The 25,139-nt window shown below is 46.0% G+C and overlaps 1 protein-coding gene and 1 long non-coding RNA gene across 5 annotated transcripts in view; one reads left to right on the top strand and one right to left on the bottom strand.

Moving 5' to 3' along the window:
* The window catches only part of FGF1 (fibroblast growth factor 1), an 88,855-nt gene extending 72,068 nt beyond the window's left edge, over window positions 1–16,787 (bottom strand). For 2 of the 4 annotated variants that reach the window (XM_036224715.1, XM_036224716.1), the window contains exon 1: window positions 8,187–8,524. The gene's annotated coding sequence lies outside the window, so the exon portion shown is untranslated. Of the gene's footprint in view, window positions 1–8,186; window positions 8,525–16,637 lie in introns of those variants that run through there. The other 2 variants (XM_036224714.1, XM_036224713.1) reach the window with 2 other exon arrangements.
* Window positions 1–24,367, top strand: part of LOC107500887 — a 31,204-nt gene extending 6,837 nt beyond the window's left edge. The window contains exons 3-6 of the long non-coding RNA XR_001594618.2: window positions 3,484–3,581; window positions 13,715–13,977; window positions 17,636–17,847; window positions 24,184–24,367. This is a non-coding gene — a long non-coding RNA (uncharacterized LOC107500887). The remainder of the gene's footprint in view (window positions 1–3,483; window positions 3,582–13,714; window positions 13,978–17,635; window positions 17,848–24,183) is intronic.
* Window positions 24,368–25,139: the final 772 nt, after the last annotated feature.

Genomic DNA, 25,139 nt, shown 5'->3' with positions numbered 1-25,139 from the left:
TTTTGGGTGCTTCACCCATATAATCTCACACATTCCTGTCATATCCCAGGACACAGGTGCCACAGCATCTCTGTTTTACAGAAATGGAGCGATTATGTAACATGACCAGGGCTCTGCAGCTGTTAAATGTCAGAGCCAGAATTTAAACCCAAATAGTCAGGCCAGAGTCCACGCTCTCGACTGTTATTCTGTCCTACCATTACACAGCACAGGCTGTCACTCTGAAATTGTGAAAAGGCCATGAGAAAGATGGGCCGGAACTGGAAACGTCAGAAGAATTCTTGGTCTTCCACGTCAGCTGTCCTTCTAGGGAATTTACGATTCTGCTTCCTGAGCCCAGAGAAGAGACATCCAGGACCGACCTGGGAGCCCAGCAACAAGTTTTGTGTGACCAGCCGAGTGTAGATTTTAACGGTGGGCAGCGAATATTCTGAAGCCCCTATCACTTCAAACATCTGCATCGTCACCTCAAACACGAAAATCAAACCCACAGAGGCTTTCAGGTGGAACATTTCGCTCCTCTAACTTATACGCCGCCCCTGTCACTAAAAGCTGAGAAGCGCGGCTGACCCAGCCTGTGGCTCTGAACCAGGGGGACATTCGTTCTCCTCTGGGCTGGGGCTTGCCATGTGGACTCCAGGGAGCGACTCTGGAGCATGCATTTTCAGCTTTTCCTAGGTTGTCATTTCTAAATTCTGATGAAGATTCTAAGAGGAGACAAGAACAGCCTCATTTTCTAGAAGCTCTTTATGTCCCCACAGGTATCGGCACACCACTCTGCATACGTGGATTAATCAACGCCAACTGCCACTGCCATCCCCACCGGACTGATGGCGGGGGCGCGGGCGGTCCCATCCACCTCCGTGGGTGCGATGGCTGGAACACGCTGGGTCAGCGTTTCCCTTCCGGGTGCCGAACGTCGCCAGTTTGCTTCTGATGCCCACCAGCCCCACTGTGGTGGAGAGAGGTGGCTTTCGAGAAGGCGAGAAAGCAGCTAGGTGGTCTCTCAGGGAACAAGCTATTCATCTGTCGGAGGTTTTCCAGGCTTCCAGAGTGGATTTTTGAAGAAATGAGACTAAATCGATTACGCCAGGGCTGCTGACATGTAGCACGGGGTCCTGGGGACTGTCAGGGGCCTGCCTCCCCACCCAGCGCCCCCGGTCGGCGGCAGAGGCCCTTGAAGCAGACTCGTCAGCTTTGCTTTGGGATGCTTCGCACCCCTTTTCAAAGCCATGAGCAGCAGCAGAGGGAGGAAGGTGCCACTGGGGTCCTTGGTCTTGGCTTCCTCACTCCAAGACTGAATTATTCACTTATTCATTAAGTGGATCAATATTTATTGACCGCTTACTATGTGGCTGGGCTCTGTCTTAGGTACCAGGGATCCAGTGAGGAACAATACAGATGAGGTCCTGCCCTCATGAGGCTCATGTCGTAGTGGAGAAATTGAGCAATAGCATGTTTTTAAAAAATTGACAAGTACAGATTGGGGTGGGTGCCAAGGAAACAGGTAAGGTAGGGAGCAACCAGACAGAAAAGCCTCAGCGAGGAGTCGATGAGAGAGGTGAGGCCTAAAGAATGAAGAGAACCAGGGAAAGCATTCCAGGCAGATGGAACGGGCATTGCTGAGTCTGAGAGGCAGGTGAGGACATGGAACGGCAGAGGAATAGAAAAGAGGCCGGCAGGGCTTGAGTGTGTGGGGAGATGCGAGAGGAGTGGGGGTTGGGAGGTCTTGCTCCCCAAGAGGCTTCCGGGCTGCTGTCTCACCTTCCCAAAAGACACCTCTTTTCTCCAGAGTGTGCTGCGCTTGCCCCAAGAACTCATCCTTGCTTAGCCGAATCCAATCTCTCTGTTCGAAGGCAAAGGAAGGGAATTCTTTTTGTGCCAGGCAGGGCATAGCGCAAAGGTGTTCGGTTCTACCTTGGAACTCGCTGATGGATTAAGCCAACAAGAGCCGGCTGGTGTCGATGGGAAGTTTCCCAGTGGCGGGGATGGTGCATGTGTCTGGGAGCGGAGGTACCGGGGGGAGCTGCTAATGACACACTGGGCCTGCTCCTCCCACCCCTCAGCCACAGGGCCATCTTGCGACGTTTTGCGTGTAATCATAAATAAGGCAAAAATTGACTTCAGGTCCTCTGCTCTCCTCCTTCCGGCACTCTCTGCCCCGCTTCGGACCTGTCTCTGCCCACTGCCACCCCTGGCACCTTCGAGGGGTCTGCCTGGGCCACCTGTTTGCCCTTCATGACTCGACCCTCTGCTCTTCTCCACTGCCCTTCTGCGTAATGATCCTCCTGAACGCATGCCCACTCCTGCAGCTCCAGGCAAAGGGGAGGTTTCCGTTCACGAGGCCTCTCCGTGTCCTTCAAATGACGCCAAAGAAGGGGCTGCCTGGCCATCCCCAGCCTGAGCCTGGTCTGGCACCAAGCTGATTAACCTCGCTGATGGGAGAGAACTGGCCCTATTTAGATCCTTCCCAGCGGGTCCATGACAAACACCTAGAACACGCCCTGTTGAGGGGGGACCACGGCTAGAACACGAGTTGGAAAGTGGCCTAGAACTTCACTCCCTAAAGGCAACCAGCCCCAGGTTCAGGCCTGACCCATCGCTGGCCGACACCATTGGCATCTCTATCTCGACATTTCCTTTCTTGAAATGAGAGCTTGCCCTCTGTAGGATCGCTTCCATCCCAGGCTTTCTGTGGCTCTCAGCTTAAGAACCCAAATCCTCAATGCTATTGCCATGGTCTGCCCCCGCCCCCAACCCCTTAAGCTTCACCTTACCCCACCCACTTCCCTGGGCTCTCTGGTGATGTCATACTTCCTCACACCATGTGACCTTCTCCCATGCTCTTCTCTCTACCTGAAGCACTCCACCCTGGTTCTCCAGATTTCAACTCAAGGGCACCCCTCTCTCCAGAGTTTTTCCAGGTCCCCTGACTGGGCCCAGTCCCCTGCATGTGCTTTCACGGAACCCCTGTTAGATGCGGTGTCCGCATCTAACCTCTACCTTTCGCGAAGGTCGGGCCCGGCCGTTCCAGGCTCTGTTGCAGCCAGCGTTTTGCTCCCCGGCACCCGGGAAGTGCCCTACGAATGAGATGAACGAGCCTGAAGTGTCACTCGTGGCCCTCGAGCGTGCCCCATCCCGGTCCCCACTCTCTCTCCTCTTTCTCCTCCTGCCCCCTTTTTACTCTCCTTTCCTTTCCCTCCTCCCTCTTCATCCTTCCTATTCATTCCTTCTTCCATCCTGGGCCTTGGGCCTACCCGTGGCTCCCCAGAACGCTGTTGAAGCACACAGAAAAGCACTCAGAGTTAAAGAAAAGTTGCTGCAACTTGGCATAATGTGTTGGCCTTCAACTCGATCATCCCAAAGTCAGGACCTAAAGGGGGCACCCAAGAATCTGGTTCCCACTCGAGTAGTTTGCCAGGACTACCATAACAAGGACCACAGACTGGGTGGCTTAAACAACAGAAATTTATTCTCTCACAGCTCTGGAGGCCAGAAGTCCAAAATCAAGATATCGACTATGTTAGTCCCTTCTGAGGGCTGCGAGGGAAGGACCCGTTACAGATCTCTCTCCGTGACTGGTAGGTCCATCTTCCCCCTATGTCTCTTGACGTCATCATCTGCTATCTGAATCTCTGTGTCCCAATTTCCCCTTCTATAAGGACACCAGTCCTCCCGGATCAGGGCTTACCCCAATGACCTCATTTAGACTGGATCACCTCTGCAGAGACCCTGTTGCAAATAAGGTCACATTCTGAAATCCTAGGGGTTGGGATTTGAGGGGCAACACGATTCAACCCGTAGCACCTGCCTTCTACCTGCATGTTTCCCCAACCCTTTTTGACTTCTCGAGTGAGATAAAAGTAGGGAAGCTCAGGAACACATCATCTTCTGAAGAAATTATTTAGGAGTCTGGGAATGGAGTCGACAGGTTAGGGATGTTAACTGGAGAAAGAGACCCCAAAGAGAGGAAGGAGGGCTGAAGTGACGAGAACCAAAACTACTCTCATGGACTAGCCTGGAGGTTGTGCGTCTGTGTCTGGTAATCTGCTCGTCCCGAGCTCATACGGCAGACTAGCAGTGGGCCTGTTTCCCTCATTTGTGACATGTGGATAATAATAGTGCCTGACTCATGGAATGCTTGTGCAGACTGAATGAGGGAAGAGCGTCCGTGAAGGGTTTAGTGCCGTCCGTGCCAGGCACACAGTAACTCAGTAGGCAGTAGGTATGCTGTCACGGCTATGGTCACAGGCAGAGGCCCAGTCCAAGGAAAATGGCAATGCAGGAAGAAGGGGATGACAAAGAAGACGCAAATTGCCTCTGAGTCAGGCCACACACTCTGTATTCTCACTAAGAGTAATGAAGACAAGAGGACCAGAGCAACTGTAAGACCTGGGTGTCCATAAAGGTGGCCTGTGGAGCGAAGGCATCAGAATCAGCTAGGCCTACCTGGGATATGCAGAATCCAGGGTCCCTCAGGAACCAGGTTAAATCAGGAGTTCTGCGGGTAGGACCCAGAAACCTGATTTTTTAACAAGCTCTCTTGTGATTTGAAAAACCCTGAACCAGACCACAGGCCATGGAGGGGCAGAGGTGAGGTTTGTTCATTGGTAAGCTCTACATCCACACAGCCCTGGTGCAAGGTGGGCCTGTGCCTCACACCTGTTCCCATCGCCAGTCTTCCTTGGATGAAGTCAGAGAGGTGGTCTTGAGCACTTAATGCAAATAAAACAAATCTCTGTAAGTCACATGTTAAATGTTCTATTTAGAGGTCGCATTGGCAAGCCGAGTCTGTTACATCACTGTAAACTTCATGACACCCAGACGCCAAGCTGTGCACTGTCTGTGTTCCTCCTCTCTCCACAACTGGAGTCCCCCAGTCCTGACCTCAGCTTAGCTCAAGGAGACCTCTGACCTTAGGCCTGAGGGACGTGAGGCTGGCACCCTTGCTGTGCCTCTGTCTCTGTTATTAGACACAATTTCCTGCCTGGTTCAGGAACACCTGAGACCTACCTTGTCCCACACACCTGCCTTCATGTCTTGTTCCTAGAGACCCCAATCCCAAAGGTCATGGGTCCTCAAGGTAGAGATTCTGCCTGTCGGCCAAGTTGGGGTCCTACATCTCTTGGCAGATGTTCCAAACCCTAGCCTACCTTCTAGATTTTCAGATATTATCTGCTTTTGAATTCCTGTCACCAAACTCCACCTGGTTAGGAGCACAGCCTAAGGGTGTGAAGTTTGGCTCTGCCACTTGGTAATTGTGTGGCCTCAGGCAAATGGTCAAGCCTCAATTCCTCAATTCCTGCCACTATAACATCCGCTGCTTCATAGAGATGTCATGAGAATTCTGCAAGGTCATTCACACAAAGCCGAGCATGAGATTTATACGAGCCAAGCTCAAGAAACACTGGCGACCCTCACAGAAGCTCTTGTATCTCTGAATGCTCAGAGGTGCAAGTAAAACTCCATGCAAAGCCAAAGCACCTCCATGCGCCCAAAGGGGAGCACTAGTGGTCACTCATAAAGCGTCACTTTGGACATTGGCACAGATGGACTTGTGGGCAGATTTTCCAGAACTTATTCTAGCAAATATATAGCAGTCATTATAAACGAGGCATGCTGCTACAAGCATTACTCATTTGATCCTTTCAACAGCAAGGCTAGTACTTTATGACCCCATTTTGCAGATGAGGAAGTGGAGGCACAAGGTCACAGGACTAAGTGGCAGAATCTGAATTTGAGCCCTGGGGAGTCTGGTTGCAGAGTCTATGTACTTAGCCACTATGTTAGGCTGCCTCTTTTAAGTAGTGAAATTTAGGTTCAAAATAATTACAATTCCTTTCCTCCTCCTCCTCCTGTAGGCCACTGGCCCAGGTGCTCATCCTTGCTCCTATACCTTGGACTCCTTTTATCTTCCAGCTGAGTTGGACATCCTGCTAGCCCAGGTTCACAATCTGTTACCTGCCCTCTCAGGTAGGGCCCCTCCCGCCTCAGTGGTTGAGATCTGTACAAGCCAAGCTCAGTCACATCTTGAGATGGGACACCTTGTCAATACTCAGCGAACATTCGTTGATTAACAAATCCTTTCTTAAAGTACTTTTCTTTTCTTAAAGAAAAATATTCACATACAATTTATATGGCACGTATAGGCATTAGATTTACTTAAAATAGGGTATGTCTGTGGCCCAAATGAGCAGATTATTTTTCCAGTAGCCTAAATCAAGGAGTATCGTATTAGCCAAGCATCACCTACCAGATGAGAGGGATGGGGTGTGTCTTCCACTTTGCAGCATCCCTCACTCCTGGAAGCTAGCACAGCGGGACTGCCAGCTCCATGATCCTTAATAGTTTATCCAGGGTCCACAGAATGCATGTCAGCAAAGTAAGCAAGTACATAGTCTTACCTGGGATAAGACCCTTTCATTAGGGGTAGATGGAACACATAGATGTCCATCCACTGTCACCATTGAAAATATTATCATCATGGGTTGACACTACTGTAAAGTCAAACCACTTAATCAACTGAATATTCATTCCTTAAATCCTTTCTGGAACCAGGCAAGCCATGCATGTTTATGGGCGCAGCAGATTTGGGAGGCAGTTTACAAGAAACTCAGTGTTTCTTCCCTTAGGTTTTTGCGTATTAACTTCACCTTTGATGAAGTACTTCATTTGCAAATCTATTTGCTCCTCCTAGGAAAGGCAGGGTCGACAGAAGGAAGTCTCTCTGTGGCTGCCTGCTGCTCCTAGCAGCCGATTTGGCTTGGCGCTCTCGCCTTCAGATATACGATCTCAAAAGGGACTTTCCTCGGAAGCCCTCAGTGACCAACACAAAGAAAACAAAGGGAAAGGGAATTTGTGACTGTGAATCACAGTCTCCACCAAAATCCATACTCATTCACACAAATGGCCCCAGTAAGCAGCTGGCCAGCCCTTTGCTGGACACCACTCTGCAAAGCCAGGCCCATTTCTTTTCACCCCTTTGCCACCCTTGAGCTGATGTGTTCCCACATAGAGCCTGGCTCGCTTTCTGCTCGGATGCTCAACATCCTCCCACTGGTGCTTGCAGAGCTAAGTCATGAACAGTTGAATCCCTGTAGCAAATGAAAGAGAGAGTGCTGGTCTCCAAAGCAGAAAGGAAGGCGGAGAGGTGGGGGCAGGTTTACACAGCTGGAGAAAGCACAGCGTTTGCATTCCGCTGAGGCACAGAGGGAGCTGTTGGGCCTGAGAGGTGAAATAAGGTGGGTGCCTCCCCTCATGGGTCTCTGGAAAATGGGCACTTGGTTAAATGTCTGAAATTCCCACCCCAGCACCCAGAGGTCCGAATTTTTCAAGCGCTCCTGTCTGGAAGCCTTGCATACTTTTGTCATGTAGTAGTGACGTGGGTGTGGCTTGGCATAAGTGCTGGAGAATGTGCCCAGCGGCTAGCCACTCCTGCTCCTTCTCTACCAGTGCCTATCTGGAGGGTCATGGAAACGAGGCTGTGATTTTCAAAGACAATCGGAAGGTCAGGGAAGAAGTAATCCAGGTGACCAGTGGGGCCATCAGAATACCACCCTATCAAAACACGTGCAGATAATCCTATATTTCAGTCCAACTTTTATATCAAAAGGTTGATAAAATCTAAGGTGGCCACCCAGTAGACAGGCTTTGCAAGGCAGCTGACTTTCCAGGCTCCCCAAAAGGCTGAGTGTGACACAGCAGAATAACGCCAGCCAGACTCACTCAGGCCAAAGCTTTGGCTTCTGCCAACCGCAAGGGACATATCCAGCACTTGAAGTAAATGAGGACGCTCTGCCCCCTCCGGTCCTCACCCGCCTGGCAGCAGGGGGAATGAAGACAATGGGGCAACATGGTACAGGATCGTTTTCACTGCCTCTGAGCTCCAAGGGCTATTTTTGTGTGCCTGGGCTCCCAGAGCAGTCTGCACGACGATTTAAACCCAGCCAGAGGGGAGCTTCTGGGTGTTTACTTGCAGGAATGCTCATTCCAGTGGTAGCTGCTTAAAACATCTTACTGCTTTAACTTTTCCCTTTTTTCTTCCCTTTCTATACGACGTTATAGTTGCACATGGACACACACACACACACACACACACACACACACACACACACACACAAATGCACAACCCCAGATCTGGATATAGAACCTGCTCTCGTTCCCCAGAACAGAAACCTGACTCTTACCTGAAGAACTTGTAGGCTGAGGGCTGTGCCTCTCTCCCCCGGAGAGGAGAGGGAATTCGCTTGGTGTCGTCTGTCTGCTCCGTGCTTGTCACTGTCACCGCACTGCAGCTGCTTCCCTGGCAGCCTCGAGCCGGCTCTCTCTCCGTGACTGCGACTCTGTGTGGGGAGAGGGGACGGGCCGTGGCACGCACATCAGGTTGCTGGCCCGCCTCCAGACACCGTGCCACAGAGCCCGGCTACCAGTTCCACAGGGCTGTGTGGGAGACGAGGAGGCAGGCGTGGGGGCTGAGAATGCCAGCCGCTAGGTCTCTCTCTGACCTCGTTTATCAGCAGAGGGGACCTGCCTTTAGGCAACTACCCATACCTACCCCACCCACAGAGGCATGCACAGAGCTCAAGGTGCCCCCCGCTCTGGACAGTTAGGAGCGAGCCCAGGAACGCAAAGCTATTGGCCAGCAGGGAAGGGAGGCAGAGACAGAAGACAGACAGCAGACAGTGGCAGCAAGTATCCTGGGTGTTATTTTAGCGTGGTTGGTCTTGGGGCAAATGGCTGGACTGAAGGGACTACCGGCCCGTCTGAGCAGAATCCTGTTTATTTTGAGGCCCCAGTTGCTAGGGAAACAGCAGGTCACAGCTCAGAAACACTGCTCTAGAATCAGAAGGCTGCCAGGCGAAAGGGAGTCCTTTTCTGTTCTGTCATCCGGCATCTCTGCACAGGGTGTAGGTGTCTGTGTGTGGCAGAGTGTGTGTGAGTGTGTGTCTGTCATTCCCAGAGCCAAGCCTTGCAGAGGGTGTTTTGCAGAGTCACTCAAGGCAGCGACCATTCAGATTAGGGCTGGGGAGAGGCTACAGGCAGAATATTTCTGCCATCCCTCGCCAGTGGCCAAGTCTGTCCCTGGTACACTAACCGATCCTCAGGTGAGCCCAGCTTCAGAGGTGTGGATTTCTTTAGAGGACAGTATTTTTATGCCACTGCCAGGACAGGGAGGGAGCAAGGGAGAGAAGGAAGGAAGCTGCCTGTGCAAATAACTCTTTGCCAGAAAGTGGATACTGAAGCTGGACTGAAAGGTTAGATACAGATCAGGAGGTGTCTCTGAAGAGACCAGATGGAAACCGGATTAATAGCTCCGATGAAGAGTCCCGTCCTCATATACTATGCAGGCATTTGAGCCTGGGAGGTGTGAGTGTCAATGTGTGTGTGTGTGTGCACACACAAGCCTGCCCACCTGGTGATTCAGAGACAGGTACAGATTGACCTGTTGGAACTAGAAACATGCTCTCTGGGAAGCTGGAGGGGGAGGCCCGATCTCCACGCTCTGCACGGAGCACCCATGTGCTTCCTGCAGGCGCAAGCCAGAGAGAAGCTCACGGCCTGTAAATGAACTCGAGGCACACCATCACACAGCTCTGATAACGAATGAGCAGCAGCTCTCCTAAAAGAGCCTTGAAGATAAAGAAAAAAGTTGTTTCTCCAAACTTCATTTACTGGAAGCTCCATGAAGTGCTACTTCCACATAGTCAGGTACTGGTAATTTACTTAAAAAAAAATAGTAATCTTCCTGAGTAAATGCACAATTCAAAAGGGCCTTCCAAGTCACAGGAAGATAAAAGTAGTTCAATCATCTCAATAGTGGAAAGTTATTCTGCTACATCCAGTGTGCACGTTAACCCTTTTTAACCACGTGGAGTGTTAGATATTAAAGTTGGAATACACCCTAAAGATCTGAGGACAGAGATGCAGCTCAGTCTCACCCAGGTGACTACAATCTGGTCTCCCGCCTCAGGTTAACACCTTTGAACCCGCCCACACTGTGATGCTGACCATTCCTGGGTGACGCAGCTCTTCAGGCCTCCCAGTTTTTTCCCTCCTGGTGGAGACTGATGAGATGCTCCTAACCACACCCTCCCTGCAAGGCGGGTGACAGGATTACTGTGCCGATCAAAAGTACTACAGTGTGTGAAAGCACCTTGAAACCTGGTAATATAAGTGTGAGCCATTATTTTAGTTTTATTTTTCCATCGCATTCAGTTGTCAAATGCAGTCAGAAAAACAAATCACCCAGCTTTTAGGCAAATTATAACCCCTCGCTACAGATATAAAGAATTTCTTTACTACATATTGGATGTTTGGAAATGTTACTGTCCAAATACTGGGGCATAATGACTCCTCAGGTCCTTAAACTACCTACTGTAATAAAATTTGCATGAGGCGTTCACCTCAATATTGAAATTTTAAAAATTGTTTCACTTTAACATCTCTCAAGCTCTATATTTAAACCCCCCATGCCAAGTATCTAGATTTGTCTTTTAAATGATACACATTCAGATGTACTAAGCCATGAAATATGAAAATGTTACTGCTTTGGGGCCTCACTGTGACTTTGTGCGGGAAGCGACTTGGAGGCTGGCTACCTATTCAAAAAGTCTGGCCTCCCAGTAGCTCTAGGTCTGGGCCAGGAACTAGTTTGTGGAAATAATAACTGTCAAAGCCACATTTGAAGCATCAACGGTTTGCTAGCTCTTATACAGAGTTTGTAACACAAACCATAGCTTCTCTCAAAGTTCTTAGACCACTTTTAATCTATTTCTGCAGTGATGAAAACATATGTGAGCCTACTGGTACTGCCGGAGGTGGGTCTGAGAAAGGAAGAAAATGACAGATATGGAGGACCGAAAGAAATCCTAGTAGAAGCTTGGTAGGTTTATCCACAGAGGTGTGGCCTTGGCCACAGTCATTCACATCTAAAACGCTGTGGCTGGTGCTGGAGGTGAGATTTTTTTCTTCCATGTCCTAAGACATTGACTCACTCCCCAGCACTTGGGTGGTTGCTGCTATAGAAAGTGGCTCTAAATGTCTTATAAGAGCTTTAGAAGGGCAGTAAAGGTAAAATGTGACATTTTCATGGTTTGACTTATCCTGTGCTTAGTGCCTCTGAAAACCAAGACATAAAACTGTCACTTTTTTAAACTGCACCAGCATGAAAGAATCAGAGCCTGATAGAATTAGCAGGGTTCAAAATGCTCCCAACAAATAAATTTTCTCTTTTTCCAAGTATAACACATAAGCCCTAACTTTGTATCCTTGAATTTCAAGACTGATGTTCAGTATTCGTGTTAAAATCTCTCCTTCGTTCACCCTGTTTACATAAATGACACAGTTATGTGAAACGCACACCAGACACTCTGCATTTTCTTTCCAATCTCATTTGACCTTGATCGGACACAACAAATCCTAATCAGCTGACAGGAGAAATCAGATGCTGCATGCCATTCTCTCCCTCCAGCAAAGAATTTCCTTCTGTTTATGCCCAATCATGCAATTAGATGAAGGGCATGCTGGCCTCATGGTGAACCAGCTGCCAAGATGATGGGTGGTGTGGCGGGGGAAGCGATTTGATAAACAGGGCAAAGGGAAATGAAGCAGACATTCATGGGCAATCCATGGGAAAATCTGCACAGTATTGTATTCAGTTATTTATCTGCTTATTCGTTTTCTTTCTCCCCTACCGCACGCACGGGAATGTAAACTCTATGAGAAGACAGGATTTTATCTGCCTTTTCACCATTATATCCCCAGTAACTAGACCGGTGCTTCTTAAACTTGAATGTACATCAGAACTACCTGGAGGGTTTATTAAAATGCAAATTGCTGGGCCCTAACTCCAGAGCACCTAATTCAATAGGTCTTGGATGAGCTTGGGTATCTGCATGTCTAACACGTTCCCAGGTGATGTTGAGGCTGCTAATCCAGGGCCCACACTATGAGAACCAGTCTAGGCAATGCCTGGCACACAGTGGATATTGCATATATATATATAACATAAATGCTTAAGTCTGCATGTAAGGATCTACAACCTCCTTTGTAATGGCAGTTTTATATCCACTTTTATATTTATTTATACTTATTGGACTGTAAGTTTCCTCAAATTCTGTGAGAAGAGGGTCCCAATTTTGTCAGCTCCACTGTTTTGTCAGATAATTAAAACCCTAGTTTTATAGTCCCAGGGGGAGCCAGTGAGAGTCATATCTTGTTCTCTGTGTCAGTAAAATGTCAAACTGAAAGATGATGTGACTCTCACTTGACATGTGACAGAGGACTTTCGCCAAGAGTCGTCACTCAGGCCTCCCTTGTAATTCTTTACCAACTGCCCTTTGGCTCAGATTCTGCCTCAGTGTTAGAATGCACACAACTGCCTACCTGGACCCCAGGTTATGGACTGTAGAGAGGGCCCAATGGTTATTCTGCGAGTCACAAAAACCCTTAAGAATCTGACAAGCCGTTTAACTCTGTTCCCTGAGCATGCACGCACACACACACACACGCATGCACACACACATGCGCACACACACACACACTTTTTTTACATTTAATTTCGAGAAGTTTTAAGATACATCAAGTCCATTTCAATCACAAATTAGAAACTCCCAATCTAATCAGTGACAAGCTATTTGGCAAAACAAACAAAAAAGAACCTGGATCCCCAGTTTGTTACTTAAATTCATGAGGAATCAGAGCTTTAAATATAATAAGACAAACCTTAGAGGAAAACATTAGAGAAAAACATAACAGGAAATCATTAGTTTAATAAGATTTATAATCCTGGAATGGGGAATGCTTTAGGAAGCATGATTGGAAACCCAGAAATGAAAATAGAATAGTGAGATTAACCCCATAAAATTTTAAATCATCTGTACAAAAAAGACAGAAAAAATCCTCCTACTTTAGATTCTAGGGATAAATCTATGGATCCTGTCTTTTCTATCTCTATCCTTTCCACTTGAATTGTCTGGGTGGCCTGTGGCCAAGCTCAGTGAGACAAGACATAAGCTCATCAGAGCAGACAGGGCAAGATCACATCTTTCAGGGACGTTCTGTCACTGGGTTAATTATTTCATTAGCTATGTTTTGTTTTGCCTTTTTTAACAACTTTATTGAGATGTAATTCATATACCATGCAGCTGACCCATTTAAAGTATACGATTAAGTGGTTTTAGTATATTCACAATGTTGTACAATCACCACCACCGCCTACTTTTAGAACATTATTGTCGTCCCCAAAAGAAACATACATCTGATCAATCATTTCCCACTCCCCCGCCTCCCCGACTCAGTCCTGTGCAACCACGAATTTGCTTTCTGTCTTTATGGATTTGTTTGTTCTGACCCTTTAATATAAGCAGAATCATATAGTATGGGTTTCTTTCCCTTAAAAAACATAATGTCCTTTAAGTTCATTTGAATGTCATTCCTTGTTATTGCTGAAAAATATTTCGTTGCATGGGTATGCCACATTTTATTTCTCCGCTCATCAGTTAATGGATGTTTGGTTTGCTTCCTCTGTTTGGCTATCATGGATAATACTGCTATAGACGTTTGCATACAAATGTGGACATGTTGTCATTTCTCTTGGGTCTAGTTGTGGTTGTTTTTTTCTTAAAGATTTACCCAAAGAATTTCACCTAGCCTAATTTTTTTTGTTTTGTTTTATTTTATTTTATTTTTTTCCTATCATCAACTCATGGAGAAGTGAGCAGACTTGGATCCTAAAGACCTCGGAGCTTCTCCCTCCCCAGTCCGGGCTGTTCTCTGCTACTGTGTGACCTGGGACGTGCTCACGCTGCGCCTCGGCTGTGGGAACACCAGTGCTCTGCCCCTCTCACGGGGTGTTGTGAGGATGCGTGACATAAATCAAAGACGATCTGCTCTTGAGAAGATGCTCAGCCATTTGAATGGGTTGCGTGCATCACAGAAACCAGACCCTCTCAGACCAAGTGCTTCCCCAGCACACAGGTAACTATATCGGCCAAGAGGCCAGTGGCTGGATGGAGAAGCACAGGTGATATAAAATATATTGACCATCTTATCAAGAGTTTGGCTTCCTTGGAGATCAGAATTTGGTTGTTTTTTAAATCCTGCAAACCACCTTCTGAGGGAGGTCCTCTGCTTGGTCACCCTGGTCACAAGATAGGAAAAAGCTCAGGGCCATGGGCAATGATGGGCAGCGGAGGGTAGGGGGCAAGCTTAAATTCTAAAGCCCACCCTCCAGCTACGGTTTCCTGGTTTCCTGGAAGACACTCTACCCTCAAGTAATTAAAAAGCACCTTGCTCTCTACAGAGGCCCTGAGGCATCTCTTTTTGTGAAATCCCTGTGCCTCTAACCTTCTTGTTGGGGTAAGGGTGTGACTCCTCACCCCTGTGTATAATCTAATAAGGAACCCCCACAGAGGCACCGTGAGCCCAGGTGGCAGAAGAGAGGTCCAAAATATCTGGGCTTTCTTGTTCTTCCTCACCAATCGCCTGCGCCTCTTGCTCTTTAAATCAGGCAGCAAGACACTTCACTGGTACGCACGTAAATGGTAAACGGAATAGAAAGTGTGACGGCAGGCGTGGCTGGGTTCTAACGCCCATGTCGCCACTTACTAGCTGTGTGATCTAGGAAAAGTTGGTTCTCTGAGACTTAGTTTCCCCATCTGGTAAATGGGGATAATAGCCTTGTAGGGTCATTGTGAGCGTTACCTGAGATGGTACCTGTAGGCGCTTCGGCATACATTCAACGCTCAATCAATGTTTGCTATAGTTATTATACTACTTTTAAAATCAGAATTAAGGACTTTCATCTCACCATCCTCTCTAAGCTATTTAGGGAGCGTAGTTTTCTATGGCTCAATTAATTGGAAGCACTTCATCCTGTACCTGGCGTTAGACACCATGGAGAGGGCTAAGGATAAAACTTGATTTTCCTCCAGGAATGTAATATTCGAGATGAGAAGTTCTTAAAGAATGGGGAACAGTGAGTTCAACACTGAGAGTTAATGTCACCAAGGTTCAGAGAGGGGCCCAGCAGCAGAAAAGCCTGGACAGGCCAGATAAAGCCTCAAAGATGACCCTTGAAGGCAAGATGGGTTCACATTGGCAGAGCAGAAGGAAGGGCACACCCATGTGAGCACAGGCAGGTGGGGGCCCAGTGGGCCTGGGCATGGTAGGTAGTCTGGGGACAGCCGGAGACAAGCATTCTATGTCTTCCCCAGTATCAGGGATCTCCAGGAATGACATACCATGGGATGTTTTCGTCACCTGTTCTGCTAATAATTATCCTACTATGCGACCTTCCGTCACTAATTTGTGTGGACTGAGAAGGAATTATGTCGGAGGAGCTTTGACTCAATCTAGAGCGTTCATCGCAGACAGAACAGCACGATGGCGGCTGTCGACCTTGGCTGTCCTGTCCCCTTCTCCTAGGACTGTCACCTGGATCCCCTTTGGTAACCCAGCCTTTCGTTGCCTTTAGTCCACGTGGTTTTTGGACGGGGAAGACTATACCCTGTGGCAGGGATGGGCACCGTGTGCACACTGGTCCAGGGAGACATGACCCTGAGACTCCAGCGAGGACTGTGGAGAGGTGGCTGTGCCGGCAGGAGGTCACTCTGGAGCGGCCGGCAGCCATCACACCACCATGACGGATGAGCCTTCCTGGGAAGGGAATGACACCGGGATGCAAAGCCAAGAAATGGGAGAAAGACACATTCAAAACGCCGTCATCTGGGCAGCTGGATCCCACCACAGCAAAGCCCCGGCCTTTTCGGTTACGTGAGGGAAAAAATTTCCTTTTATTTTTTGCCTGAGTCTTTTCAAACTCGGTTTCAGTCCATTCTTACTAAAAGAATCCTGACATATTCAAGTTCTTGTCAAGGAATAATGGTGCGCAGGCACAAGCAACGGACACCTCTATACGTGTCCCCAAATAAGCACAGGTGTATCGTGTGCTTGGGAGAGCAGAAGAAACCAGGACTCTGCAAAACACGCTTCTGTCCTCTGTGCCTGGACTCTGCTTCCATACAGCACAATTCTCCCCAAATCCTTGATTTTGTTTGTTTTCAATCAAAGAAAAGAGTTCTTGGGTCTGTTAAGTATATTTTTCAGGGCTGTAAGAAGTCGGGAAGAGCTAGGGAAGGGGCTGAGGGGAAAAGCAGCTCTGCATATCCCATTTCTGTTTTTTCCCTTTTGCCCAATTACAAAGAATCAGCTGGCATCCTTTTATTTCCTCTTTCATGCAGGGCTTTTAAAAACTAAGCACTAACTCTATTGTAATGGGATTTGTCTAATGATTTCCTGCGAGAAATGTCTTCTTGGATCTCAGCAAAGATAATTCACTTGGTAGAAATCACTTCCTGCTTCCCCTCCCCCCACCCCTCCCAGCTAAGAACTAGACCTACCCCATTTTTTTTTTTTTTCTGAGAGCAAATGGGCCTCCAAATGAGAGAAGAAAGTCAGGAATATCTTACTCTAGCATCCATCACAGAGACTCAAGCCTGCCACAGACTCGAATACGGGAGGAGAAGGAGAAGAAGGGGGTGGGGGTGGGGAAGCATTCATGCTGAGCGCAACTCTGAAGCCAGGCAGAACGGCCAACACAGTCTGAGCCCCTTGGAGGAATGGACGCACCCACTCACCTCTTCGCTTTGGCTCTGGGTTACTTTCTCTCTGGGGTGACGGGAGCTCCAGCAGCCTACAGCCTCCACACTGCCCTACCAGGACTGCTGAGGGCAGGCCGCTGCAAGAGGGGAGTGTCCATTCTCCATCAGGAGGGAGTGTCCTTCAACAAGAGGAGGCGATGCCCTTGTCCCCCTGGAGTCAGGCTGTCTGTCTGACTGTCCCCTCTCTCCTGCTCTCTCTCTGGTGTGAATGGAGCCCCAGGGAGCCCCAAGAGAAGGGCTGAGCGCCAAACACGCACCACACCCACACGATACAGGTTGTTTTCTGGACCTTGGTCCTTGGGGAGCCTGGGGAAGAGGCCGCGGAGTGGTCAGGAGGCCACGCTCTTGGGGCGCCTGCCGGCGAGGCCGATGCTGGTGTACCCGCAGAAGGCCTAAGGACGAACACTCACGTATTTATTTCTCCCCCTCCCATGTGATCTTATTATTGGACTGGACACAAAAGCTGTTTGGAGGCTGGAGAGCTGCCCGGTGAAAGGACAGTTATCTCGACCAAGTTGTCTCCATGCCTCTCTGCACGAGTCCCCGTTACCTTTCCTTGTGTAAGGCAGAAGGGTGTGGGTCTTGCTCTGGGGCCTTTAATATATCCAAACAATTAGTCCAAATTAATAACTTTATTTCAACTAGTTCATCCCCACTCTTCAAGGGTTCACAGAGATAAACCTGACGCACAAAGTCGTCGCTTTTATGTCTGAGGCTGGTAGACACGTCGTATAGTTCACATACAGATGCCCATCACGCACACACTGTTTCAGACACACAGACCCTCTTGTCAACACGGGTGGAGCCCCCAGCCCTGGGAGGCACAATGTCAAGGAGCTCAGCTCTGATGTTGGATGACGCAGAGTCTGCTTTCCTCCTCCGGCTGTCTCTGCTTCTAACTCCCGGGCTCGCAGAACTTAAAACATTTAAACAGCTTGATTTTTTTTTTTTCACCTCTGATTCTTCCTCTTCAGATCTGAATGGAAAGTTTTGAGACACTCGTCCTGACCAAATGCCAATTCGGGGCCATCGTCTTCACCATCGTGACTGTTACTTATGGAGCTCTTGCTAAATGCGTTAATGTGCTGAGCACTTTTCCTGCGTTGTCTCGCTCATCCTCACAACAGCCCACGGAGGAAGGAAGTCTTGTTCCGTCCAAAAGCCAGGGAGGCAGAGGCTGGGAAAGGTGAGCCTGCCAAGGAGAGGTATCTTTACTCCCATCTGACTGACTTCAGGGCAGCGGTATTTGGCCACTTTGCTCACTGCTTCCTGAAGCTATAAACATTGAGATTTTACTGTCGTTTTCGTTTCATAAGAGGAAAACCCAAAACCTCTTGGTTGATTTAGGCCCATGACTTCAATCTTCAATTTCTTTCCCCAAACTCAGTTCTCGAAGGGGAGAATGAATGAGTGAAGTTTTCATCTGTTTACAGTCCCAGGTGGTGATTCTAGGTACAGGATGGAGAATCTCTGGCCTACCTTCCCCTTGGAGCCAGTTTGCTATGAATTATTCACTGTGCAAGCACACACACTGGAATACACACACTGCCCAGCCTGGGCTACCCACCCAGTCGGAGGTAAATCGCATTTTCTCTCTGCTACCCAGAGACAGACAGCTCCAGAGATGGAGTTTAGTGGCTTGGCCAACACTGCCCTCTGCAGGCCACTAGGCTGCATTACCGCCAGGGTGGTGGTCTTCAAGACTTTTCCAAGAGGCGTACCATAGATTTCGTTTTAGAGAATCCGTTTCCAGGTTCTCAGCTCCTCCTGGTGGTGCTCTTTCCTCACACTACTAGCCTGCCTGAGAGCATGTCTGGGTTCATAATAATCCTTCCCGCACTGGAAAGCATACCCTTTATTCTTCATAAATCTTACTGAGGTGCCATTGCACCAAATGTAAAAATCTCCAGCTCTAGGTCCCCAAACAGGAAGCTTCCTTTAGTAATTCAGTTCAGCTTCCCTTAATAATTAATTAAGAAATTTTGTCATTAACAACTTTATCTTTTTTATCCCTTGATTTTGAGGGAGAGTACTGTGAAAGCAAATCATAGAGAATATTGGAAATAATAATTACAGATCAATAGTTACATTTAAAGAGTGATGTCATAGCTTAATTTTTAAATTCTAGTATTTACAATATGGTGGAAGTTATTCTTGATTCCATATGCATTTAATGATGAAAATTTAACTTTTCTATTTTCAAATGTGGGTACAGGAACATTGTTTTTTAAAAATTGTTTTGAAAAGCACAGGAGCACTGTATCCTAGGGCTGGCTGCTGTTGGCTCATAACAGGCTGTCACTCATCCATCCATCTATCCAACATCTATTGAGCACTTAGTATGTGTCAGACATTGTTTTGGGCACTAGCTTTTAAAATGGTGAACAAAAACTGACATGGTTTATGCTAGATTCTTGTGGCTAACTCCAGTAAGTTGAGTGAGGGAAACAGATTAATTTAATAACTACTCAAATAAATGTAAGAATTTAACTTTGATAAGTACCTCCAAGTAGGACTATTTGGTGATGAGAGAATGTATTAATGGGGATCGACGGCGCGTGATGGGGATTGACCTAATTCATGGGAGGAGGTATCAGGTGATGCTAGAGAAATGAAATCTGGACCGAGAATAATGTATTTAGGAAGCTCAGTGAAGGGACTGTGAAAAACCAGGAAAAGGGCCATTTTCATATGGAAGGATTGGGTAAAAATAGGACCTACCTTTGCAGAATCAGTTGTTTTTAGAAAGAGCCTTTGCCCTTATACAAATAAAACTCATATTATAAATCAGTGGTTCTCAACCCAGAGGTATTTTTCCTCAGGGGACATTTGGCAATTTCAGGAGATGTTTTTTGATTACTGCAACTGGGATCGTACTGGTAGCTTCTAGTGGACAGGGGCTAGGGATGCTGCTAAACCATCTACAATGTATGGGACAGTCTCCCACAACAAAGATGTGTCCAGCCCTAAAAGTCAGTAGTGCTGAGGCTGAGAACTCCTATTATAGCTGAGGGCAGGGCAGGCCCAACAAGTATCTACAGTGGATGTGGATTCATTCATTTGTTCATCCATCCATTTATTTAGCAAATCCTCACTCAATGCCCACTATATTCAAGATGCTATTCTGGTCATAATCCAGGCAGAGTAGGCACCCTCTAACTAAAGTTGTCACCTCAAATAGCCTACCTGGTTGTGTTTCTGCTACCTAGCCTAAAAGTTTCACCATTCAAATGGTGGAAAAACTGGTCTTATTGTCTGTAGAAAGAAGACATTAAAATATGTTAATATTATTTGCAAGATAATCACTGAAGCATTGTTCATAATAGTGAAAACAGCCTGAAGGTCTATCAACAGGGAAACGGTTACTTGATCATGGTATAGCTATACAGTGACACACTAAGCAGCCAATAAAAAGGAAAGAGGCAAATCTCTTTGAGACGACACTGAAAGTAACCATGAAGATATTATTAATTGGGAAAAAATTTCAGAATAGTCGATAAAACATAATTGATCTGATTTGTGTTTTTAAAATCGGTTTATTGTGTGTATTTACATGTACATGCAATTGCTACAGAAATTTTTACCAAATTCTTAATAATGGCTACCTCTAGAGAGCAGGGAAAAAAAATCTGTAACATGTTCATTGAGAATAGTTCTCTACTTTGTTTCCTCCTTTCACCCAATTTGATTCTCCCCTGTTCATTTTCTCTATTTCTACCAATATTCAGCTGTCACTGACTACTAGAGATCCTTCAACTTCCAGGGCAATATGCACGTTAAGTCCGTGACTCTTTCAAACTTGCCTCCAGCCAGTCTTTACAAGCTCCTTCTGGAAGCTTATTTTCCTGCCCCAGCCCTGTTTCACTCACCTCCCTGGAGCTTAAGCCACCGCGAACTCATGAAGACTTAATTACTCTTTCCAGAGAGGCTTACCTCTGTGGCTAGAAAAAAAAGCCCTTCTCTTTTTCTGCCTATATTAGTCAGAATTGACTAGGTTATACTATGGTTATAAATAATCCCCCAAGTACAGTGACTTAAAATAACAGAGGTGTATTTCCCACTCACTGACATCAACATATCCATTAACAGGTTGGCTGGCGAGCTCCCTCTGCTCCTTCTCATCCTCAAGCAAGCCCCCAGATTGAGGGAGCTGCATGCAGCCTTCTGCTTTCAGGAGAGAAAAGGAATATCTTTATTGATATTTTTACTAATACATCAGCACCTAGAAGTTACTTCTACTCACATTTCATTGGCCAAAATAAGTTTTGTGGCCACACCTAACATTAAATGAGGTAGAGAATTTCAGCCCTGTTATTTGCTTGGAAAGTGGAGAGTAATAAATATTTAGGGAACATGAATTCTATAATTGTTGGCTGCAATATTCTATATAAGTCTACTAAGTCGAGTTTGCTAATCTTGTTCAAATAATCCATATCCTTACTTATTTAACTGGTCACTTCTGCTTGTGGGGTTTTTATTTTTTATTTTTTGGTCCATCATAGCTTCATATTTCTAAAACTACATTTTAAGATGTGTTCAAGACGTGCACAATTGAACTTTTTATCATTATAATATATTTTTTAGCTATAGTAATGCTTAAAATCTACTTTGATATTAATGTATACTATCAATGTTAATATAATTTTTCCACCATTTATTTTCAGTATTTAAAAAACTGTTTTAGAAGTGTTTCTTACAAACAGTATATCGATTCTTTTATCCAGTTCAATTCTCTTTGACTTTTAATTGGAGTATTTTGTTGATTTGCATTTATTGTAATTATTCACATATTTGGATTTAAATCTACCATCTTATTAAGTATTTTCATTTATCTCACATGTTTTACATTCTTTTTATTTTTTACTTTTAAATATTTTTCTGGAATGAAGTAGACATTCAATCTATGTTCTTTTTATTCTGCTTTCTTGCCTGCTTTTGGAGTGGTTGAATATTCTGTTTTTTCCTCTACAATCTTGACAGTTATATCCTTTTTTATTATTCTTTTAGAGGTTATCTTAGAGATCATAATATGTATCTTCAGCTTATCAAGGTCTAATGTTAATTGGTTTTTTTATCTTCTTCCATAATAATACAAACACCTTAGAATATTTTAATTCCATATATCCCTCCCTCTTGACTGATATGTACTTGTTGTATATTTTAATTTTTTAACCCCCAGTGGACATTGTTATGTTGTTTTGCACAGATTAACCTTTGTATTGTTCTTCATTTCTTCCTATATTTATAACCTTTCATGTTAAATCATTTTCCTTCTGTTTAAAGAACACCCTGTTGTATTTTCTTCTGGTAAAGAACCCTGGATATGTCTTAATGTCACCTTTGTTATTGGAGGCTGTTTTCTCTGGGCAAATGATTCTAGGTTGGCGGTTATTTCCTTTCAGACTTAAAAAATATTTAATTTCCACTAATTTCTAGCTTTCATGGTTTCTGTCAAGAAGTAAGCTACTTTTTTTTTTTTTCAAACGATGGTAGCCACTTTTGACATTTTTTTCTCTTTGTCTTTTGTTTTCATCTATTTTAATTATGATGGACTTAGATGTGGCTTTTTGTTTATCCTGCTTGGACCTCTCGGAGCTTGTTGTTTTTAGTCAATTTTGGCAATTTCTCAACTATTTTCTCTTCGAATATTGTTTCTACCCTATGCTGTCTCTCTCTTCTCCTCCTAGAACTTCATTCTTCACTCTGTCTACCATATCGCTCTCATTCTCTCTGCAGTTGTTTCCAGCCTTTTGTCTTTCAGTCTTTCATTCCAATGCTTTCTTCTCACCTGCTTCCCACTTCATCAGTTCTCTCTTCAACTATGTCTAATCGTCTGTTAAACCCATTCATTGAGCTCTTTACTTTCATTATTATATCTTTAATTCCAAATCTCTTTTTGATTATTTTTCAGTTGTCTTTTTCCTTTTGAGCTTCCAGTTCTCTGCCAGATTTTTCAATCTTGTCTTTTATCTTCTTTGCACAGTCAATATAAATAGTTTTAAGTGTGTGTCTGATAACTTCAGTAACTAGAGTTCTCTGGGATCGTTTTTATTGTAATTGTTTCTGCTGGATCTCATTCATGTCTTATTTCCTTATGCATCTGGTTGTTTTCATGTGTGCTAAACTTATATGTGAAAAATTGCTGGTAGAAGTAATGTGAGATGTAACATTTGCTTCTGCTGGGCACCAGGGGAAACTAACAATCTGGGATCACTTAATCCAATTTGAAGAATTTAGTTCATTGGAAGCTTGGTGGGGGCCCTGCAAAATCTAGCCTATTTCCAATTCACATAGTCTTAAAGTGCAGTCCTTTAGGGTCCTAGCCTAAAATTGGGAGTGGTAGTGCCCCCTCTCTTTTGGTGGGTACTAGTTTCCAACTTTTGTCCCCCTAGGCATGCAAAGCAATCTAAGTGCTGCTTAGCCTCTCAGTTTCTTAGTTGTCCCTTCAAGAAGCAGCAAATGTCCCAAAGGGAAAAGAGATCCCAGTTGTTCGGGTGGCCTCTCTGAATGCCCTCTTTTCCCAGACCTTGGTTTAGCAATTCTTCATCACCTTTTTAACATTTTGATGGCTTCGGTTGATTTTAGTTTAGTTCCCCCCACCCCCAGTCTAGCTCTTATTATTGTCTTTAGCAGGAGAACTGGCCCCAATGATCTATTCCCACAAACGCAGGAAGTAAGTAGGCCAGGTGCCTGTGCACGTGCTCATCCCATGTGAGTGGTAAGCGCAGGGTTAACTAGACAATGTGAGCCTGTTTTTTGCCTTATGAAAATGAGAATCTAACGTTGTCAGATTTTTTCTAATATTTAAAAGAGAATTGGGAAATGCAGGCTTTTAAAATGTGAAATCTTGATTTTCAGTGGTGTCTTAAAAAAAAAATTAGCTCTCAACAAACCACAGAAGACACATCTTCAGTCCAAACCCAGCCCCTACAACACAAGTTTGAAATATCTAGACTATAGCCTGTGTCAATGCGAGAAGAAGGGTGAGAAGTGGTTCTCCGTCACCATGATCCTTAGCCTCTAGTAGCCCAGACTGTCTTGAACAAACCCAATCCTCATACAAAAAAATAGCATTGAAACCAATTTATGTCTTTATTGAAATCTCTTAAACATGCCAAGGGGGGTGGATTCCATTCATAACACCAACAGCGTTTCTGAAAATCTCCATTTTTCTTTCAAATTTTCCTCATGACAGCTCAGCAGCTACTCCAATCCCCCTTAATTTATCTCTTGCATTCCCTCCAAGTTCAACCCATCCCTGGCTCTTATCTCTCTTATCCCCCCTCTCACCTGCCGATCTATTCTGCTTTCTCTAGTAGGTAATCCCCTCCCTTTTTCTCACTAAGCCATTCCACCAACGACTCTGCACATTCAGAATCCCGTCCCACATTTTCCTATGTTCTGCACAAGAAAGGCTCCAGAACGTAGCTGGCCAAACCCAAATCCTTCTTCACGGGAAGTGGGGATGGGGAGAAATAATGCTAAAAATACTCTAAAATTTGTATTTTTCCTGTCCCATCAGTTAATGCCATCTGGGATGGAGGGAAGCCAGGACGAGATGTCATTTGCAGAGGAGGCAGGGCCCATTTCCGATGCCTTGGCACCGAGGTGAGTTTTCAGATGGCTGCCGCTTACATTCTATTGAAAGGACAGGGTGCCCCGCTTCCGCCAAAACCACTCCCACCTCTCACGAATGGGGAGAGAGAAGCCAGAAGGAAGAGAAATCAAACGTGGGCTTTTCCTGACTTGTCTAATAATAGAAAGCTGGAAAAGCATGTCACAGAATAGAAAGTATTTGACAAAAATAGCATCCGTTAAGCCTTGGGACTCAAGTTGGGGATTCATGAAATGAAATGTATTTCTTCCTTGAGTGTTTCCATACTAGTACAACAATTCTGTCTCATTAAGGAGAGAGATTTAAAATGCTGCTTTCTCTGACCAAAATGGATGTCTTTCCCAAGGTCTCATAGTGGAGGAGGTGCCAGCACAAGGCCGAGAACCCCACCACCCTGACCCCCTTCCCGCCTGCTGGTCATAGCTGGTTGTGGCTCCGCCATCCTCGCGCTCACCCTTGACTTTGAGACAAGCTGTAGGGCCCCTCTTACACCAGCTCATGAGAGGGGAGATCTGGGGGGAAAGAAGGTTTTCCAAACAAGCCAGTGGCTCTGAGTCACAGGGGTCTAATTAGTAATAATAACCGTGCAGTATCATTACAGCACAGAGGGAGGCCTCTAATCGAGCAGCTCTCAGTAAAAATGCAGAGTCTATAGAGGCTGACATCTGCCCACCTCCCTCAAACTGCTCCCCAATGTCTGGGAAGAATTTCCTTCCTTCACATTTTCCTGCGGCTGCTGAGGACCCCGTCGGGGTGTCTCCCTCAGGCCAGATGGGAACCCGATATCTGGCCTTTCTCAAAGCGCGTCTCAGAGCCCAGCGAATTACTGTGCTGGTGACTCTTGTCTCTCTCGCCCACTCGCC

Source organism: Rousettus aegyptiacus, unplaced genomic scaffold (assembly GCF_014176215.1).
Source record: "Rousettus aegyptiacus isolate mRouAeg1 unplaced genomic scaffold, mRouAeg1.p scaffold_m13_p_7, whole genome shotgun sequence".
NCBI classification, from domain to species: Eukaryota; Metazoa; Chordata; class Mammalia; order Chiroptera; family Pteropodidae; genus Rousettus; species Rousettus aegyptiacus.
The sequence above is the reverse complement of the archived record's forward strand: the minus strand, read 5'-3'. Positions and strand labels throughout refer to the sequence as shown.